Here is a 21,474-nt window from a genome sequence, read left to right as displayed (position 1 = left end):
GGCTCTGCACCAACGATGCCCCACAACGTTGGAGCCTCACTGCGGCCGAGAAAGAAGGTGACAACTGTTGGAGCCTCACTGGGCTCTATCGATGTGCCCCCGGTCGTTGGAGCCTCGGGGCTCAAGAACCAATGCCCCCAATCGTTGGAGCCTCGGGGCTCGTGCACACTCTATGGCTCGCGCTCGAGAGCCAATGCCCCCAAACACATGCGTGGAGTCCCCAGCCCTCTGCACTTACCGGGCTGCCTTCAGGGGACTCCCGCGTCGTCTACTCTCACTGCTCCGGCGGACGGGAGGACTCTTCTCCACGCGGAGGGGCAGGCACCGACAATGTGCCTCGCGCCCCCTCCGCACCGACTCCGGCCGCCGCGCTCCTCTCCTCCGTCCAGCGCGGGGTGGGCTCCCGCCTGGATCGTCACTGAACCAGCCGCGATGCTTCCGTAGGAGGCGGGGTAGGCTCCCGCCCTCCGTCTATCAGTTCCGGGTGTCCCGGAGGCCCACCCTCAGCCCGCCTGACTTCCGGACCGGGCTGCAGCGGTGATTCTCGTCCACAGCGGCAATGAGGGGTAGGCTCCCTCGTAACGAACACAACGGCGGGGTGGGCACCCGCCGACCTGGTCAAACACGGCAGAATCGCGGGGTGGGCACCCGCTATCAGAATCACAGCGCGCCTAGCGCTATAAAGCAAAACAGCGCTCCCAGCGCTATAAAGATGGCAAAGTCCAGGAAAACAGCGCGCACAGCGCCACGAAGTCCAGAAAGCGCTCCCAGGCGCTATAAGCAACGTCCAGCCATCAAAAGTTCCTTCAGAGAGCAGGGGGGCAAAGGCTGGGCCCAGAGCCAGCTCACAGGGCCCTCCAGCAGGGAGGCAGTCCCCAGTGGCGGTCTCTCCTGGCGCCCAGCAGCAGCAGGCCCCTCCTCAAGTGGATCCTGCAAGAGAACACCATGTAAGGGGACACAGCCCCTTTTTATACAGTATAAGGCTTTGTCTAAGGTGCAGGGAAGGGGCGAACCAGTTCCAACAGGTTCCTGAGCACTTTGTTTTGCTCAGCCCCACTCCCTATTCACTGGCAGGGCTAGGGTCATTAGATGCACCACAGGGGCCGGCGCCAGCATTGTGTGGGGGAAGCCCTGTCCTATTCAGGACCCAGGTATACTCCTCCCCAGCCATCAGCATGCTAACTCCCTATTCACCACTGGGTGACTCCTCCTGTCCCTGGGGAATCCCTAGCCCGTCACATGACCTCACCAGCCAATCGCCAGACAAGCCACACATTTCAGACTGCACACTGAAGTGCCCACTTCTAGAAGTGGCACTTCCACACTAGGTACATGCACGCCGCACACATCAACGCGCAGCATTCACTCACACGAGTCCGCACATACCAAACACAGGCCTGCACACCCCACGCATCAGGAACTACCAGGGCACATACATTCCCCCATGCATTCCTATGGGAGGGCAGGCCAACCTCACAACACGCACGCACTTTACCCTGGGACACAGCGGTAAAGTGCGCAGAAGTCAATAAAATCACTAAACCAAGTCACCATATTAAGCAAAAAGTTTCGGGGTGAACCGGCTAGAAGGGCCAAGTCCAACACAACCCCCTTCCAGCCAAAACGCAGGGTAGACCAATCACCACCGTGATGGACTTCCCTGCTTGGGGCGATAGAACACAGACGCGGGCCCGCCACTGCCGGGACACCCTCCTGTTCTACGCCACGGTGAACCCATGGGGTTTCTTCTCAAACCACTCTCCGGACCAACTGGGCTACCCCACTGGTACTCCCAAGCTGTCCGCGGCCAAGACCAGGCCCTAGGCCACCCAGGTGCCACTGGTCCTTGCCTAACCACAGAGTTGGGGGTAGTAACCCCTGGCACATAGCAGCCATTCTCCACTCTACCCCTCATCAGGGCAGTTCTAAACTGCCACTGATCCTCCAGCCTAGGGTCCGTACCCCCAGGCTGACCAAAAGTCACGGGCGAGGCTCTCCTCCCCCTACCTCTTCTCCTAGGGTTCCGCCCTCTCTTCCTCTGAGAGGCGACCCCGTAACATAACTCACCAACCAGCTCAGGACCCCTCCCTGAGAACTGGTCTACCAACCTAGGGTTTAACCCCTCAGGTTGCACCGGGGTCAGAGGTGGGCTCTCCCACCCTCTGCACCCCCTTCCAGAGTCCTGCTCCCTACCAACTGGGGCGGTCCCTCTGGAAGAAGAACCGGTCAGGACACTGGTTACAGTAGTCAGACCCTTCAGGTCAGGCTGCTCCTGAACCTGGCCTCCCAACCTCTGGTCTAAAACCTTCGGTGGAATACTTGCCTGGCACTCCAGGACTTCTGGGGACTTACACACCATCCCCCTGAGGCTGACACATGACCCATGTGTCGTGTGACTGTCTGTCTGGCGCAGATCTCCCGTCCCCTGTCCACCTGACAGTGCGCGAAGATCCCCCAGAACAGAAGTGGCGCCACCCGGGTCCCCCCAAGGAGCTCTAGCCCAACTGGCTAGTCCCTGGTCCACTGGTGCATCCACTGGGAAACTCATCCCCCAACCACTCCTCACGCTGGACTCCTGTACCCTCCCTACCGGAGCGGTACTGCCAGACTCTAGAACCACAGGAGCCCTGCTTACAGGCGCTCCAGGTCCTCTACTCACTTGGTGATCCTCCTCAAATGGGCTAACAGGACAGCCTAGGTCCACAACTTGGTGTTCCCTCATGAAACCACCCAAGTCCTGAGGCAGGGTTTCGTACGTCTGGGGACCCTCGGTCACCCACTTACTCCCGCTCCACTGAGCCAGGCCGTAAGCCCCTACACCCTCCTCGCTATCCTGGGACCTAGCTGGGCTACACGGAGCCTCTTCCACCACGCTGGGCTGGAAGGTACCTGAACCACTACTTGAGTCACTAGTGTGGGAAGAACTATCCCATTCCTCATCATAACTCGGGGCCCGTTCCCATCGGTCTGCTTCCGTTGCCAGCTCCCATGGGTCAGTGCGCCCCCATGCTAACAGGTGTTGGCGCAACTCGGGATAAAAACTACTGGATAGCTGCTCTCGGATGAGCAGATCATACAGTTTTTCAAAATCCTCCTTCGTGCTAACCATTACCCAATCAAACAGTGCATCATCGCATTCCTCCACAAACTTCTCCCAAGACTGGTGAGGCAGCTTCTTCCTGCCCCTGAATTTCAACCTACATTCCTCCTCCCGGGGACTAGGCACCATACTGGGGGAACTGGGAATGGGATTCTCTGCACTGGTCAATCTATTGCTGCCGCCACTGGACTCAACCCTCCCTGGGGAGCCCAGAAAACTACCACTGCGCTCTGGGGACAACTTACCCTCCAGAGCTAATCTCTCCCTGGCGAAGGCCCTCTCAGCCTCCGCCATCCTCTCCTGCGCTAAGACCCTCTCGGTCTCCAGCTTTTTCTCTTCTCTAGTCAGCTGTGCCATCCCCCAGGCATGCTCTAACCTGAGCTTCTCCATGGCCAGCTGATGCTCCCTCTCTTCCCTCCTATCTACCCACTCCTCTGGGGACAGGGAAAGGGATGGGGTGCTGCTCCTGACACTGGACCCAGCAAGGGACTCCCTATCTATGGGGTCTTCACTCTCTACTGGCGTCCCTGTCAGGTAACCTTCCTCCTCTTCAGATTCCTCAGGGCTCCCCTCAGACCCACCACCCTCTCGGCGTGCGGCCCGGGCCCTATCTTCCTCGCTGCGCTCTCGCTCCCACTCCTCCTTTTGCCAAAGGATCAGGTTGTCCCTCAGTTTGGACTGGGTATCTGACTCACCCACCTCTATGTCCCTCTCCTCACAGAACCTTACCAGCTCCAACCTACTGTACCTAAACAGACTACAGAAGTTAAAAGCAGGCTCCATTTTGGCGGACGTTCCTGAGAAGAGTTCAACACAAGGAACCTGGGGGTCGGAGCTACACAGGAGTACACAATTCACAAAAGGTTTCAGTGAGCTCTCTATCCTGGAGAACTCACACTCACTGTCTAGTGCCACACACACCATCCACACACAACCCTCCCCTCGGACTGGTAAGGCAGTTTCTACCACCCCTGATCCCTCAACCTGACCACCACGTGACACAGGTACCAACTCTGGGCGCAGGGCGGGGGACAAATGTACTGGACACAATTACACAATGATACCTTCAGGAGAAGAAATAAAGGAACTTCAAAACAATAATCCCTAGAATGTGATTATCTAATGCAGAGTTTTGCAGTGTGGCCAGTCGCTGCTGCGGTACAGCGCAAACGCAAGTCCAAATCCCACCGCTGATCACCAATGTTAGAACTGACGATTTCTGGTTGGCCAAGGCTTGCGTCAAAGCCAGGCAGAAACCACCACTCTAGTCAGGGCAAGGAAGTTACACGCCAAAGAAAACCCCTGCTCACCCCCTTGGTAGCTTGGCACGAGCAGTCAGGCTTATCTCTGAGGCGATGTGTAAAGCGTTTGCGCGCGCACCCAGCAACAACACCCAAGGCCCACCACAAAGGAAACTCCACACAAGGTATTCTATAAAAATAGCCTTTATATTATACACCACACATTAGATAAAAACACACACTTTACAATGTGCCAACAGGCACGGGCAGAATTTACAAGGGATTATGTACAAGACAGGGCCACCTGGACCACTGTCAGGAAGTAGCACTTTTTAGATATTTAGCACATAAAATATATAAAATCACTGTAGCACAAAAATACTATGTATAGCACACAACCAGTACTTACTGGTATCAAGAAAGTACCACCTACGCAACCCTAACCACCTTAGGAGCGGTCACGCAGGGAACTAGAACCTCACTAGCACCACCTGTACTATGAGAAAGCAACAACCACCTAAGTATCACAATACCTGTAGGGGTAATAGAACGTTACACATGATGCATCACATTCAGAGGTGTAGGGAAGGAAAACACATGATGCCTAAAAACATTCAGAGGTGTAAAGCAATGGCACATGACGCATCAAAACACATTCAGAGGTGCAAGGAAGGAACACACATGATGCATAAACCATTCAGAGGTGTAAAACAAGGCACATGATGCATCAACACACATTCAGAGGTGCAAGTAGGAACAATTGCGCAAGAACTCCTATGCCACCACCTGTGGCAGTCCCTGGGCCAACTGGCCTTGTCCAGGCTAGGACGCTCTGTGTTCAGTCAAGCTGCGCCAGCTGCGCAGACTAAAACGAAAATGGTCCCCCACCTAAACGTGGCAGCTGCCCACTAAGTGCTGGGCAGCTGGGAAACGAACTTCAGGCACTCTGCGTGCCTCTGGAGCCCTCTCTGGGCTCTGACCATTCAAAATGCCCTCTAGAGCCTTCGTGGCTCTGCACCAACGATGCACCACAACGTTGGAGCCTCACTGGGCTCGAGAAACAAGGTGACAACTGTTGGAGCCTCACTGGGCTCTATCGATGTGCCCCCGGTCGTTGGAGCCTCGGGGCTCAAGAACCAATGCCCCCAATCGTTGGAGCCTCGGGGCTCGTGCACACTCTATGGCTCGCGCTCGAGAGCCAATGCCCCCAAACAGATGCGTGGAGTCCCCAGCCCTCTGCACTTACCGGGCTGCCTTCAGGGGACTCCCGCGTCGTCTACTCTCACTGCTCAGGCGGACGGGAGGACTCTTCTCCACGCGGAGGGGCAGGCACCGACAATGTGCCTCGCGCCCCCTCCGCACCGACTCCGGCCGCCGCGCTCCTCTCCTCCGTCCAGCGCGGGGTGGGCTCCCGCCTGGATCGTCACTGAACCAGCTGCGATGCTTCCGTAGGAGGCGGGGTAGGCTCCCGCCCTCCGTCTATCAGTTCCGGGTGTCCCGGAGGCCCACCCTCAGCCCGCCTGACTTCCGGTCCGGGCTGCAGCGGTGATTCTCGTCCACAGCGGCAATGAGGGGTAGGCTCCCTCGTAACGAACACAACGGCGGGGTGGGCACCCGCCGACCTGGTCAAACACGGCAGAATCGCGGGGTGGGCACCCGCTATCAGAATCACAGCGCGCCTAGCGCTATAAAGCAAAACAGCGCTCCCAGCGCTATAAAGATGGCAAAGTCCAGGAAAACAGCGCGCACAGCGCCACGAAGTCCAGAAAGCGCTCCCAGGCGCTATAAGCAACGTCCAGCCATCAAAAGTTCCTTCAGAGAGCAGGGGGGCAAAGGCTGGGCCCAGAGCCAGCTCACAGGGCCCTCCAGCAGGGAGGCAGTCCCCAGTGGCGGTCTCTCCTGGCGCCCAGCAGCAGCAGGCCCCCCCTCAAGTGGATCCTGCAAGAGAACACCATGTAAGGGGACACAGCCCCTTTTTATACAGTATAAGGCTTTGTCTAAGGTGCAGGGAAGGGGCGAACCAGTTCCAACAGGTTCCTGAGCACTTCGTTTTGCTCAGCCCCTCTCCCTATTCACTGGCAGGGCTAGGGTCATTAGACGCACCACAGGGGCCGGCGCCAGCATTGTGTGGGGGAAGCCCTGTCCTATTCAGGACCCAGGTATACTCCTCCCCAGCCATCAGCATGCTAACTCCCTATTCACCACTGGGTGACTCCTCCTGTCCCTGGGGAATCCCTAGCCCGTCACATGACCTCACCAGCCAATCGCCAGACAAGCCACACATTTCAGACTGCACACTGAAGTGCCCACTTCTAGAAGTGGCACTTCCACACTAGGTACATGCACGCCGCACACATCAACGCGCAGCATTCACTCACACGAGTCCGCACATACCAAACACGGGCCTGCACACCCCACGCATCAGGAACTACCAGGGCACATACATTCCCCCATGCATTCCTATGGGAGGGCAGGCCAACCTCACAACACGCACGCACTTTACCCTGGGACACAGCGGTAAAGTGCGCAGAAGTCAATAAAATCACTAAACCAAGTCACCATATTAAGCAAAAAGTTTCGGGGTGAACCGGCCAGAAGGGCCAAGTCCAACAGAGTCACTCTGGGTTCAAGTGGGAGGTGCCAATGCTTGTCCTTAGCAGGGCAGAGATCAGCAGGCAGAGAGCAAATAAGTAAAGCAGAGAAGCAATTCCTCAGAACTGTCAGTCACAGCAAAGTGGCAATCCTTTCAGCACAGCAGTCTTTACTCCAGCAGAGTTATATCCAGGTCCAGCAGTGTATTGATTTGAGATGGCCATAGCCCTGGTACTTATAACCACAACAGCCCTTGACCTAGGGGGGTGACTTCACAGGAACTATCAGAAGTGCACAATGATCCATTTTTACCCAGCCCTGGCTCCAGACTACCAGCGGGGGGTAAATCAGCCCTTTATGTGAGGACAGAACACAACCTACTCAGATGTAAGAGTGAGCTACCTCTCCCCCTTCCTGCCCATGAAGGCTATCAGTGTGCAGATGTATGCAGATGTATCCCCTGTCACACCCAGCCCTTCCTGTGTTGTGGCTGGCTAGAGGGGATGAACAAAGTGCAGTTGGTTGCATTGCTAAAATGATGTTGAGAACTGGAAACGAGACTGAATATGTTTTCCTCTTTCTTAGAATGTACCAGATGATACGCATATTGTGTGAATGCAATGGGACTTTTGATTGTTTTGCTTGCTTCACCCATTTGATGATATTGTGATCTTCATCTCCCAAACCTCTCTTTGTACAAACCTGCACTTGCTCTGGTTACTTTACCCATTTGATGACTTTGTGATCTTCATCTCCGAATCCTTTATGTGTACAAATCTGTACCAATGTTTCGATATATCATGTCACAGTGCCTTCCTCTTCTTTCATCTTTTTCAGTTTTTTATTTCCACCTTGAGGTTTGTCTTTGGTGAGGAGTCTCTTATTTGGCTTTTTTGACTTCAAGGGTTTCTGTGCCCTGGTGGCTATGGTTTTTTCTTTGGAACATTTCGTTTTGAAGCATGTTTTTGTTCCATTTATTGTAACAGCGCTGTCCGCTAGGCAGACCGTTACTTTGGGTAGCTATTGGCTGTAGGATGTTTATGAACTTGGTGCGCGTGCCCGTCTTTGTGTTATCCCTCTGGGAATGTGACGGCCGGTTATGATGCTGGCTTCTGGTCCTATCATGGACTTTAACAACATGGCGGTAATATTTTATCTCGCTGCCCGTATATTCACACGTGGGCTTCCATACGATGGTCATGGCAGCCTGATGTACCTGGAGGAAAGTTGGTGACATGGCCAGTAGCTGGTAGCATGTTTCGATTGCATTACACTATTACTGTGCTCAGTGGGCATAGACTGTTGTGAAATGCATTCTATTTTTTATTTTTATTATTATCATCGGCCGTCACCTACTTAGTGTTTATGGCATACAATTATGTTTGAATACGCCATTAGGTGTTCTGTGGGCCTTCCACTCAATTGTTTACCCATTTTGGGCAGGATGGGCTGATCATTCCAAGATGGCAGCCGTTTTATCCACTCAGTTCTAGATAGTAGTGGAATATGATTTCCGCTCTTGGGAAGAGATGGGTGTTGTAGTTGGCGTGCGCTTTGGGTTTTGGGGAGTTTTTTCCTCAAATTGGTTTAAAACAATGTATCGACGTAGAATGTTGCCACAGATTGCCTGCTCACATTGCTTAGTGCAATGGTCCTCACACGCATTGCTGCACTTTATGTGGCCAACTTTGGTCCTTTTCTCGACATCCGGCCGACTTAAACTTTGGCAGGTTACTGCTCTTTGACTTGCAGTCTGGGGAAGCAGGTTAGACAATATGTATAAATGGAAGGTTGCTTCTCATATCCTGACACTAATGAATTCTGGGACATGTAATCTTAATAGAGTAGTTGAACTTACTTTTTAGAGGTTGACTCAGCTGCTTTTACTTGAATTGTGTAAAATCAATATATGGTTATTCTTAATATTAAAAAAGTATTTTTGACATATATAAATTGTCTTTTCCTCTGTTCGACAGGAACACTGTACTTACAGTTATTACAATTCTTGAGCCGCGGTGCAATACACGTGGTTTGATTAATTTACAGTCATCGTGTGGGAATTACGCGTTGATGACCAGATGAATCGGCTATAGGTATGAGATGTTGCAACATGATTTCTTCCAGTGCAACTGTGTAAAAGTTTTTTACGGGATTGTTTCCTTCTTGCGGTAACATCAAGCAACAGCTGCCTATTTTGTAAAGGTCTGATATGGGCTGCTGTGTCTTGTCAGTTTCGGGAATTGGGGGACTGTTTTTCCAGCTGTGTTGATAAGGCCTTTGGATATTACTCTTGTGCTCATTAGTTCGTTTTGAAAACATTAATTAACTTTGCAATAATACTTTTATTTTTTCGCATTGCAGATACTCGCCGTTTTCTGTGCTTTCTATTTTTTCTTGCTCTTACGGACTGCTTTGCCCTTCTAATCTGAAGTGATTTGGTCAATATTACAGGTGTGTTTGTAAGGATTTATTATCCCTGAAGTGTTTTCACTGGGGAGTTGCGGACTGTCTGCAGATTCTAACCATAACTTCTGTAGCAACATTCTGGGCCGGCTATTAGGCCATCGCGGGCTGTATAAAAATGGTCTATTCTTGGTTTATTTCCCATATCAGATACTGGCCTAACTGAGCTGTTTTAATCGTTGCCACACTGATTGGACATTTTTTCCAATCCTAAAGTGACTTGGGTCTTCCTTTCCTGGAGCGGCTCGGTTTGAGTTCAGGTGGGTTATTGAGCTTCAAAACGATCTTGTTCCGTGTGGCTCACATATACATCTAGTTTTTAACAAATACCTTTTGTTTTCTATGGCTTCACAGCTACTTCCGGACTACTGATCTCAGCTGACATTTACAACGGATTATTATTGGATTTATTTCCTTTGCTTGGTTGTGGATTGGATTGGATATTCTTTTTATCCCTAAACAGGTGTGTTAAATGCCCCGTTTGGGTCCAATTTCGTGTGACATATTTGTGTATTTTTCAAATCTAATGGCCTGGCTCCCATGTCATTGCTATGCCATTTTGTGTGTCATAGATTGATGTGCTTCACCATGTGATTGGGGTCCTCTTTTCGTCTCACATGGTCTCCTAGGATCAATTGTGAATACTGCATACGTCTTGAGAACAGCGACCGGTGTACTTTTGGACAACGATCTCTTGCAAATTTGATAGTTATACGCTGTGACTGGAACATTGCCATTTGATACTGTTTTCGGTAAGCAATGTGTAATGATGATTCCAATTTGAGAACAGGTAGACCTCCCTGTTCTCTGTGTGTGTCATGTTTCCTTTTTTCTCCCCTTTTACTCACTCCCTGTTTCATGCACTCGTTAGACTGAACTATTTTCGCTATCAGTATTAAATGTAATCGTATAGTGTTGGAACAGCTTTGCTATTATGGTGCACAAGTTACGAAGTATTATAAAACTGTTGAAAATTAGTGCAATCATTGTTGTAAATTATGTGCTCAAATTGTTTTTAGCGCATGATGTGTGTAGGTCTTGTTTGGGGTTTAAAAATTTTTTTTTTTGTTGTGTTCTCATAGTCTATTTGTATAACTGTGGCAACATTTTTGTGTTTGTGATTTTGTGAATGAATATTCATCTTGCGTTCTGTGTTCTTGTGCCGTCCTTTTCTTATGTTTTGCATGTGTTGTTTTTATATTTGTCAGTTATATTTGTTTTGATTATTTCTGTTTCAGCCCTGAGGAAGCTCCCTATGTGGGAGCGAAACACGTTGGCTGAGGATTTAAATCGAATGTTTTTTAAGAGAGAGAATTTTAAATAAAGAAGTGACTTTTCTACCCACTTTGGCATGTTGGACTTTGTGAGCTGTGCACCCCCATTTGTTATATCAGTTTTTTGATCTGGAGCACTGGCACGAGGTGCGGCACTGGAGATGCGCTGTTGATGTTTTTCTGGCAAAGTGCAGTTGTCACTCAGCCTAGATGTGTATTGGAGATAGGCGGGAGGCACACAGGGTACAGTGAAGAGCAGAGAACTATCCTCTTTGTAAAAGTGGCATTTCCAAAATGGTAATGTCAAATCTAACTTTACCATTAAAGAGAATTCATCACCACCATTCCAAAGATATTAAACATGAAGTAGCTACTCATTTCCAATCAGGAATTACAGCTTAAAAGATATTTTAAGGAATCCCCAGTGCTAGCCGATAGAAGGAGTAGCCCTCACAGCAGTGAAACACAAATGTAGCTGTTTGCCACTGACAGACCATGTCAAAAGTAAAAGTACATGCCCTACCATTTATTTACACAGCACCCTGCCCTTAGGGTCACTTAGGGCCTACTATAGGGGTGGCGTAGGTGTAAGAAAAGGGGAGGTAAAGGCTTGACAAGTTGTTTTAAATGCCATGTCGAAGTGGCAGTAAACTGTACACACAGGTCCTGCAATGGCAGACCTGAGCCAGGATTGGAAGACTACTTGTGTGGATGGTTCAATCAGTGCTGCAGGCCCACTTGTAGCATTTAGTATACAGGCCCTGGGTGCATGGTATACCACTTTACAACGGGCTTACAGGTAAACTAAATATGGCAATCATGTATACACCAATGTCAACATGTTTACGGAAAAAGCACATGCACTTTAGCTCTGGTTAGCAATGGTAAAGTGCTCAGAGTCCTAAGGCCAACTAAAAGATACAGCAAAGTTGGAGGGAAGCAGTCAAAAAGTTGGGGAAAGACCACCGTAAGGATGGCAGGTCCAACAATAACCCTGCCTAGCATTCTGTGTCTTGAACAACCTTATTAATTGATATCATATTAACCACTACACCAGCATACGAAAACATGTCAAAGTATTTCTAACAGACATTATGAATGAACCTTAGATCTCAACTCTATGACTGTCAGTGCTTATCAATACAGATGGCTTCATCCTTGCAAATTTCGAAGCATACTATGTAGTCCCTGATTACAAGGGGTGTGATTATAGTAATTTTTTTTTTATAATTTGACTGAGATCTCTGATAGGGTATACATTGAGTATGCTAGCATTTAGAATAGTAGGTTCAAAATTCCCCTGTTGCTGAATTATCCAAGAAAAGACTCTATCATGCTAAGATGTTTCGTCTTTACTAACGTGACTGTATCTGCTGATCTAAACTCACAAATGTCAATCTATTTGGATCTACTCTTGCTTCTTTTGACATGCATTTGAAATCATCATGCCTTTAGCACAATCATCTTTAATCGTTTATTAAAACCATAAAAGATACACACAATCTGAATAAAATTCAGAAATTTTTTGAAAATACATCAGTAACAACCATGATGCATACAGATTATCTAAAAACAAACAAAAAACATATTTACAATTCTTCTAGCACCAGGTTATTTAAAATGAAATTCATATAAGCACATAATGTACAATAAGAACAGTAACATGACAAAAAATAATTCATAAAATGACCATAAATACAGGAGAAATAAAAACATAAGTCAGTCACCCCCTGCTTTTTCTAATCCTTACTGCACCAATTAAATACCTTGCAATATTAAAAGAAACAGATTAATGGGGTGACACTTGTAAAAAAAAAGTATAAGTTGGTCTAGCTTGCATAAACTGTTGCCCTTTCAAAAGTGGAAGAAGAAATTGTCTACGAGGATCATGAAAGAGGTCACAAAACAGAAAACAATTATAAGTATACTGAACTGAAAACTTGTCTCAGCAACATGGAGTTAAATTGTCAGCAGTGTTCCATTCTATAGAATCAGCAGAAAGCGAATACAGTTGCTTCAACCTAAAACGGGTCAGCAGGAAACAATGTTGCAAGTTGGTGACAAAGGTAAGGTAAGGTTCAATGCACTCATATGTAGAGATAATAGTATATGCACGGACTGAGGGCTTAACTAATTACCCCCTTTCCCTCTCACTATCAGCCTGAGCTCTAGCATAGAAATGTTTTTTTTAACCCAGAGCATATCTACTTTACTTATATTTTCTGGATGGTCATACAGCTCAGAGCACCCCATCTCCCTACAAGTACTTCTAATGTACTTCAGCCATGGGATAAGTTTGACCTTTTCCAAACACATGCAGTTCCTCAAAATGACCCTGTTAAGCTGCAGATCGGAATTAGTCCAAACTGAAATCCATCTTAACAAGGGACAAATAGACAGTATGTCAAAGATGTAGTCCACCTCCAGCTCTTCGGGAACCACAAAAGAAGTAGTGGATTGGGGCACTGCCAAGAGGTGTCTTAAAAATGTATTCTCAATGGTTTGGAGATCAGGGGCTTTTATGCATAGCCCCAAACATTACTCCCATATGAAACCAGGGAGATGCATTATGACAAAAAAATTGAATGAGGGCCTCGTCTGGCTTCTCCTCTAGATGGCTAGCAAAATCAAACACTGAGACAACTGACCTTGAAAAAGCATTCCTTTTAGCTCTCAAGAGGAAGACCAGTGAGCACCTCTCATCAAAAATCACTCCCAAATATGGGAAAGTATGAACCATAGTGCTCTCAGCCCCTCCAAACTATAATTTCTCTTCCCCTTGCACCTCTCCGACCACCATAATATGTAATTTACTAAAGTTGGTATATAAATCCAACCCCTCCATAAAACTGACAAAAGCATTTAACAACATTTTTGAAGGCGGATCGCGGTCCTAGATAATAGGACTGCATTGTCAGAATACAACAAACACAGGTGATTGCACAAGAGATATCCAGACACGTAGAGTCTCCCCAAAATCATTAATAGAAAGATTAAATAATACCAGGGCCAATATGCAGCCCTGTCCTACAATCCGCAGAACCTTAAAAGGTGTTGTAACTGCTCTTTCTTGAGTATATCTGATCACTGCCTCTAGGTAGAAATGCAAAGCATGCAAGAAATGCACACACTCTTTGTCTAGGCCCATCTTCAGCACAATCACCCATAATTTACTCCTATTGACCATATCTGCCCGTCGAAGGCCTTCATCAAAACTCCCCATCATACCTCTCGGAAAAATTCCACAAAGCGGGCTGCTCCCGCCCAATGAGGAGCTCTAACGCTCTTGTTCTAGTCCCTCCTCTGTTAAATAAAAAATCCATGCAATCTCGCTTCTTCTCTGAAAACGCCACTACCATCTGGAATACCCTCCCTTAAGACCTATGTTGTAACCCCTCCTACTTCAGCTTCAAAAAAGACCTAAAACTGCACCTTCTTAACAAATATTGGGGTCCATAATTCCTTGCCTCGGACACTGACCCCTATTCTGCCTCCCCATGTCAGGTTCCTCTCTACTATCACCCTGTTCTTCCACCTTTCCACTCCCCTCTTTACCTATTTCTCTTATCCTACTCCCTCCTTCCCCCACCAAGTTCCCATCCCTGCCTCATCCCATCCGTCCCAGACCTACCCCAACCCATATCCCCTTCCACAATCTCCCTCCACCCACTCTTCTTCCCTTTCCTCTATCTATTCTTTACCCCCTATCCTAACCGCTAAAGCCTTATGTAATCTTTATGTAAATATCCCTTGTTATTATCAATTTGTTCTTTTTTGTCCTAATAATTCTGAATCCTATACCATTGAGCAAATGTTTTATTCTGTTCCTCTACAAACTCCTTGTAAAGTGCTCTGATACCCTCGGGTCTAGCTAGCGCTATACAAAACCTTTTAAATAAATAAATATCATAAGCTGAAGACAGGTCCATAAATGCCATATACATTCAACCCTGTTTGGCTATGGTTTACTTATCTATGACCAGTTGTAAATTTAAACATTGGTCTAGGGTGCTTCTCCCAGCTCTAAATCCATATTGTAGGTCATTCAAGATGTTATTGTCTTCCAGCCATGCAGACAACCTTGAAAGAATAACCCAACCAATGACCTTGACTGTCGAATGTATTAAGGAGATGGGTCGATAAAAGTGTGGATCATTTCTCACCCCTTTGATGAAGATCGGCACAATTACGGACCTGGAGCAAGAAAGTGGAATACCAGCGGAAACTGCAGCATTCATTAAATTGGACAACACTTTGGCCCATTTCTCTGGGTCTAATTTGAATAGGTCTGCCAGCATGCCATCTGGACCTGGTACTTTATTTTTAGACTCGCCAGCAATAGCCATATTGATGTCCTGAAAGACTAAGGTTTAATTACCCACCATTAACATCACATTTGGCCCTGACTCTTCTGCCGAAGAGCACCCAAAAATCCCCTTAAGGTGCTCCAGCCACGCCTCAGGGGAAATATGACATTCAATGGAAATATTGACAGCTCTGGAAAAACAGAGATAATTAACTATTTTCTAGAATTGGCACTGTTTTTTAAAAACATCAACGTGAAGGAGTTGGGCCCATGGGTCCTGTTGGATCAACTGACTCTATCAAAAGCATTTGGGGGGTAAAACATCCCAATAGGTAAACTTCAATGCCAGTTGAGAGGGGTCTAATCTGTTCAACTTGATTAAAGAACTGCCTAACCCAATATGGTTATAAAAATTAACGACATTGCAGTCTCTCTTTTGGGTTTTTTCCCTTGGGTCCAACCATTCGCATCTTCTGACTAATATAATGTGATTAGCTAAAGGAACCACCGATCTTTGCTTAGTGTTCCACCAGTGAGTAACTTTATTTCTCAGTTCCAAAATGGATTCCTCCACACCCTCTTTTAGGGGGTACCCCTGTCAGGATAACAACTAAAGGGGAAGACTCAGGTGGCAGATAGGGCCTATATCTGAAGCCCAATAGCCTACTGTGAGTGGCTGTAAGTTTCTGTTGTCTAATATTGTCCTTTCTGCTACTGTTGCTTTAGCTGTTGGCTCCAGAAAGAATTAAGTCTTGACTAGATGATTGGGATTCAAGTGATGGCTGAATTTGATTAACCTTGAAAGGGCAAGGAGGATTGATGGTCTTGGGGGTTGACAGAGATAACTGTCTAACTGGCTCTCTGCCGTTCTTTTTCCCTGTAATAGAGGTCGGCTGGGTATGACTCTCAGGAAAACTCTTTGCCAATTTGGACTCAATCAGTGTCAGTCAATAACTTTTTTTCGGCCATTGCGACCATAAAAGTGCCATATGCATACAGTACAAAAGAAGCAGGATAAAACATGCAGGTTCAATAGCAGCAGATTTACAATGACCAAATTAGATCATGTTAATGAACGGCAATGCAGCAGCCCTCAGTTATGTATATATAAAAAAAGTAACTACATGATGTTAAAATCCAAACTTCTTAATAGACATGGGCATGGAATAAAAGCCACAAAAATGCAAGGGCATACAGCACGCGGGATATGTAGCCAGTATACTGGAGCTAGTGACTGAAACTATTGAGATCCATCTAATGTAATAATCACAAGCGATAATACAAGGACCTCAACAAGTGCTAGTGCCTACAGTGCAAAGAGGGCGATGTAAACAAAAAAATTGCAAAACGTCCAGTTCATCACGGACCGACTTCTACAAAATTGATAAACAGTGATAAAAGAATTAAAAAGGAAGCTAGGGGGGTAATTAAGAACTATACTACAAGTTACTACATACATAAAAAAACATTTTAAGAAAGTTGGGTTAAAAGAAGTTGCATAAACTACGAATTCATTGCATAACTCCTACATTTTGCCCAGGAATTTGGCAACTGCACAAACAATTGGCGTACGTGAATCGGATTTTAGGTTACGTAAAGCATCACTGTGGCAATGGGTACCAAGACGTCTACATACAGGAGCTATCCAGCTGGATCTCAGTACATGATACCTAGGGCATGCAAAAAGGAAATGGCTAATAGACTCGGCTGCGAGGGCACAGCCAGGACAAAGTTGAGATACAAGGGAGGGCTGGCGCCACAAGGCAGCAAAAGTATTCACAGGAATGGAGCCAAATCTAAATTGCATGTACAGCTATCCTGTGGATTTGTGATAGCCTCCAAATATTGCATAAAAGCACCTTCCAGTTTAAACTCCATAAAGTCAAGTGTCAGACGACCCCTGGATGGAAAAGAGATAGAGGACTGTGCCACCCAGTCCCAATAATATTTCTTGACCAGTGATTTGCTAGGTAAGGAATTTGGATTTTTAGTGTCCCAAGCAACTTCCATCCCTAGAGTAATCATCAGTGACTTCACCTTGGTCAGCCAGCCAATTTTCCTATGACGGTCAAGTGCATAAACCTTGTCCAGGGCAGCAGCGTATGGGTGTAGCTCAGGGTGGTTTTACTTTTTAGAAGTAGCCAAATGAGTAGGGGGCGAAACTGTGCTTTTTCTACAATTGAGGCTGTGCGCATGTCTAGTCTCTATGGGTGCAGGGGAGTACTCTGGGGGAGTGAGCAAAGTGATGTTAAAAGATAGCGCATCCAGTTTTTAAAACCCCCAGAGTTCCGCCCCATATAAGGCTGCACCCACCGCTTTGTGATCATAAATACAAAGAGGGGCAGCTACTGGCTTGCTCGATGTTAATTTGTGCTCTTTGATCAGAGCCCCTGTAATGTGCCTATGCTGGAGGTTCTACCTCTTGACATGGGGATTCCAAGACAGGTCGTAAAAGAGAGTAACACCCAAATAAGCAAAGGTGCTTGCTCTCTCAAGTGATTTCCCATCCAAGTATAACTTTCCCTTAAAAGATCTATGTGGGCACAGCATTAAAGATTTAGGGGCAGATTTATGTTGCACTTGCGCCACTTTTGCGCCGCCGTTGCGTCACTTTTGTGACGCAGCAGCGGCGCAAATCCTGCGCCATGGTGCGGGGTATTTACAACGTGACGCATCTGGGAGATGCGTCACGTTGTAAAGCCCTGCGCCACATGTAGGCGTTCCAGGGCAGGTGGGGGCGTTCCGGCGCAGGAACGCCTCCTAAAAGTGGCTGAGTGAAATCTACAAGATTTCACTCAGTCACTTTTAGGCCCATGCTGCGTCAAAACCCTGCGCCTGCTTGAAGCAGGCGTAAGGATTGACGCAGCATTGTACAGATAGGGCCCCCCAGAACATTGCTGACGCTGCGTCGCGCTTGCGACGCAACTCCAGCAATGCGCCACTTTTACGGCACAGATGCGTCACGCATCTGTGCCGTTTTTGCTCCATGGTGCGCCGCATTATAAATGCGGCGCATCCATGGTGGCGCAGCTGTGGCGCATAATAACTGGCGCATCCCTGCTGATATGCAGGGATGCGCCAGTTAACATAAATCTGCCCCTTAGTCTTTGAGGTGTTGATCTCAAAGCCTCTCAATGCACAGAAGGACTCAAAGCATTTTAAGAGGGATTGCAGGCCACTAGGGGTCTTGGAAACTAACAGAGTGTTGTCAGCAAAGAGTAGAGTTGTCACCTTGCCCTCCCCCGAGACAGCACTTCAGCTGGGCTCTCAGCAAGGTACTGCACGACTCCGTTGATAAAAAGTGAAAAAAGAGCAGTTGCCAGTACGCACCCCTGGCAGACTCCCCTGTCCGCCCTAATCAGGTCAGTCAGTTGGCCTTGGCTACCCCAGCGAACCCTTGCATAGTTGCTCTTAGGGAGGCGAACTAGCAACGCTGACAAGGGGTACCCATTTCCTTCAAGATGCACCAGAGTTTGTGTCTGGGAATGAGGTCAAATGCAGACCTTAAGTCAATAAAAGCTACGTATAAGCTGCCCTGGCAGATGGTCAAGGTGTTCCATGCCAGTAATAGGAAGCGGAACACCTGGTCGACAATGCTAACTTTCTGTCTAAACCCTGCTTGAAAAGGGGACAGATTATTATTGTCGCCTATCCAAATTTGGATTTTCATAAGGAGTGCACTGTCGATCAGGCTGCTAGGTCTGTAATTCGAGGGCAGCGAGCGATCGCCCTTCTTATACAACAGAATTACCTCAGCTCCTCTCCAAGTAGATGGAATTGGGGAGTCAGCAGCAAATCCATTAGCCAAAGCCAGAATATATAATGAGCAGTTATCAATGTTGCTTAGAAATTGATCGCCGGGAATGGTGTCTGGCCCGTGGGCTTCGGACCTTGCAATTGAATTGATACTGAATCTTATTTCGGCTATGGTGAAAAACCCATCAATATGGGAACTATTATAATCAACTATAGAAGCTTCATTGACATGACAGAGCTCTACAGTGTATAATGAGAAATGAAGATGCCAAGCCTCAATAGCAATGTTATTGTCGGGTTACTGGGGTCTTTCACCATCTCCCCTTGTTACTAGGAGCTAGAATCGTTGAGTATCATTTTTGGCGCAAGCTTCACTGATCAACAACCAGCGCTCTATTTCCCAGTCCTTTATAACTTTAATTAACGCTTTCTTATAAATTCTCTTAGTTTCCCTCACTATGGTCACATTGTTTGTCCGAATTGCGGAGGCCAGTTTGGATCCGAGGTTCTCGATTGAACCAGGCAAACTGTGGTTTTGAACTTTTGGTCCCAGCCTGCGTGCATCGTGCTCTTTTAAAGTAACGGCCAACTGATTAAAAAAATGTGTGTGACAGTCAGCGATTTTAGTCAAATCCCCAAGGTTTCTAACAGACTAAGCATCTGACTGATACTAGCTTCCAAATTGGTATTCATTAGATCTTGCTTCTCCAGGTTCATAGCTACATGTGCCCATTTAAGACGCCTGTTATCATTGGTAGGGCAAACCACCCTGGTAGCAATAGTAGTATTTGGAGGATGTAAGCCTCTGGCCCAAGGTGAAATTAAAGTAAACTTGATGGGATTATGGTCGCTGTCCGTAGTAATCCCTACAACCATGTCAATTGATTTGGGCCGCAACCTCAGGTCCAGCAGAAAATAATCTGCACGACTCATATTGGTGATCTGGTTATAGGTATTTGCTCCTAACTTGTCTGAATGAGTACAACCATTTGTAGCCCTCAAGCCAAATTCAAGGGTTATTGTATTGAGTTGAAGTGCCGTTTGGGACCATTTTTTTATGGGGGGGAAGGTCTAGAGGAGGAATGAGCCACAGCTCCTCCTCCTCCCCACTTTCACATAAATCCTCCTGCCCTAGGGGTTCGAAGGTGACGTTAAAGTCACCCGTGACTATTAGAGGGGATTGAGTATCTCTAGCATCCTGAAGGCTCTCCAACTCCTGGAGAGTGGACAATGTGGTTCCCACTTTGGTCCCTCTGGTGTAAACATTAAAAAGGTCAACCCCTAGCCCATCTTCCCCCCTAATCTTGGCCGCTAATATTTTTGGGCTGTTGGTCTTAAGCTCTTGAGCAGAATAGCGAAGCTGGATTTTTATCAGGATCAATAAGCCCCCGTGCTGGGCGGCCAAACTTATTGGTGATCAAGGGGTGGTGAAAAGTAATTTATCCAGAAATTAAGTTGGGGGTTGGAGACCACGTTTCTTGGCGGATACAAATGTCATAGACTTCTACGTATTGGATCCAGTGTGCAAGGGTAACTTTCGACATCACCTCAGCCACATTCCATGATAATAAGGTAAGCTTTGACGAGTGGGCTTGGTCATCTATAGGGAGGGGATTATCTCCTTCTCCTCGGTCTCCAACAAGAGGACCTAACCGGAGTCCCGGAAGACAACCCTCCTCATCATAGCTGTTTGTAGCGATCAAACACCATTTATTGGTCATAGGGTGAGGGATCAAGGCTGGTAATTGGGTTGCAGCATCATGTTGGCTAGTCTCAGTTAAATAAATGTTTGAGTTAGATGGATGCAATATGGAGCCTACTGGGGAAGCTTTGTGTGCAAGTCAATTGTTCAATCAATCAATCAATCATAGTATTTGTAAAGCGCGCAACCTACCTGTGAGGGTCTCAAGGCGCTAAGGGGGGGAAAGCTGCTACTGTTCAAAGAGCCGTGTCTTGAGGAGTCTTCTGAAGGTCAGTAGGTCTTGGGTCTGCCGTAGGTGGATGGGAAGGGTGTTCCTTGTCCTGGTGGCAAATTGGGAGAATGATCTGCCGCCGGCGGTCCCTCTTCAGATGCGGGGGACAGAGGCGAGGGCGTGGTCTGTAGAGCGGAGCTGGTGGGTGGAGGTGTAGAAGCAGAGTCGGCTGTTGAGGTATGCTGGTCTGGTGTTGTGGAGTGCCTTGTGTGTGTGAGTGAGGAGTTTAAAGGTTATTCTTTTGTTGATGGGGAGCCAGTGCAGGTCCCTCAGGTGGGGTGTGATGTGGCTGCATCGAGGGATGTCAAGGATCAGGCGTGAGGAGGCGTTCTGGATGCGTTGGAGCCGTTTCAGGAGTTTGGCTGAGGCTCCTGCGTAGAGGGCATTTCCGTAGTCCAGTCTGCTGCTGACGAGGGGCTGGGTGACCGTCTTTCTTGTATCGGTGGGGATCCACTTGTAGATCCTGCGGAGCATGCGGAGGGTGTTGAAGCAGGAGGAAGAGATGGTGTTGACCTGCTTCATCATGGAGAGGGTGGAGTCGAGGATGACCCCTAGGTTGCGTGCGTGGTCGGTGGGTGTTGGGGATGTTCCTACTGCAGTCGGCCACCAGGAGTCGTTCCAGGCCGAGGGGGTGGATCTGAGGATGAGGACCTCCGTCTTGTCCGAGTTCAGCTTTAGTCGGCTGTTCCTCATCAAGTCGGCGATGGCCTTCATTCCTTCGTGGAGGTTGGTTTTGGGGGTGTGGGGATCCTTGGTGAGGGAGAGGATC

This window comes from Triturus cristatus, chromosome 2_2 (genome assembly GCF_964204655.1).
Source record: "Triturus cristatus chromosome 2_2, aTriCri1.1, whole genome shotgun sequence".
Classification (NCBI taxonomy): domain Eukaryota; kingdom Metazoa; phylum Chordata; class Amphibia; order Caudata; family Salamandridae; genus Triturus; species Triturus cristatus.
This window is presented reverse-complemented; position numbering follows the sequence as displayed.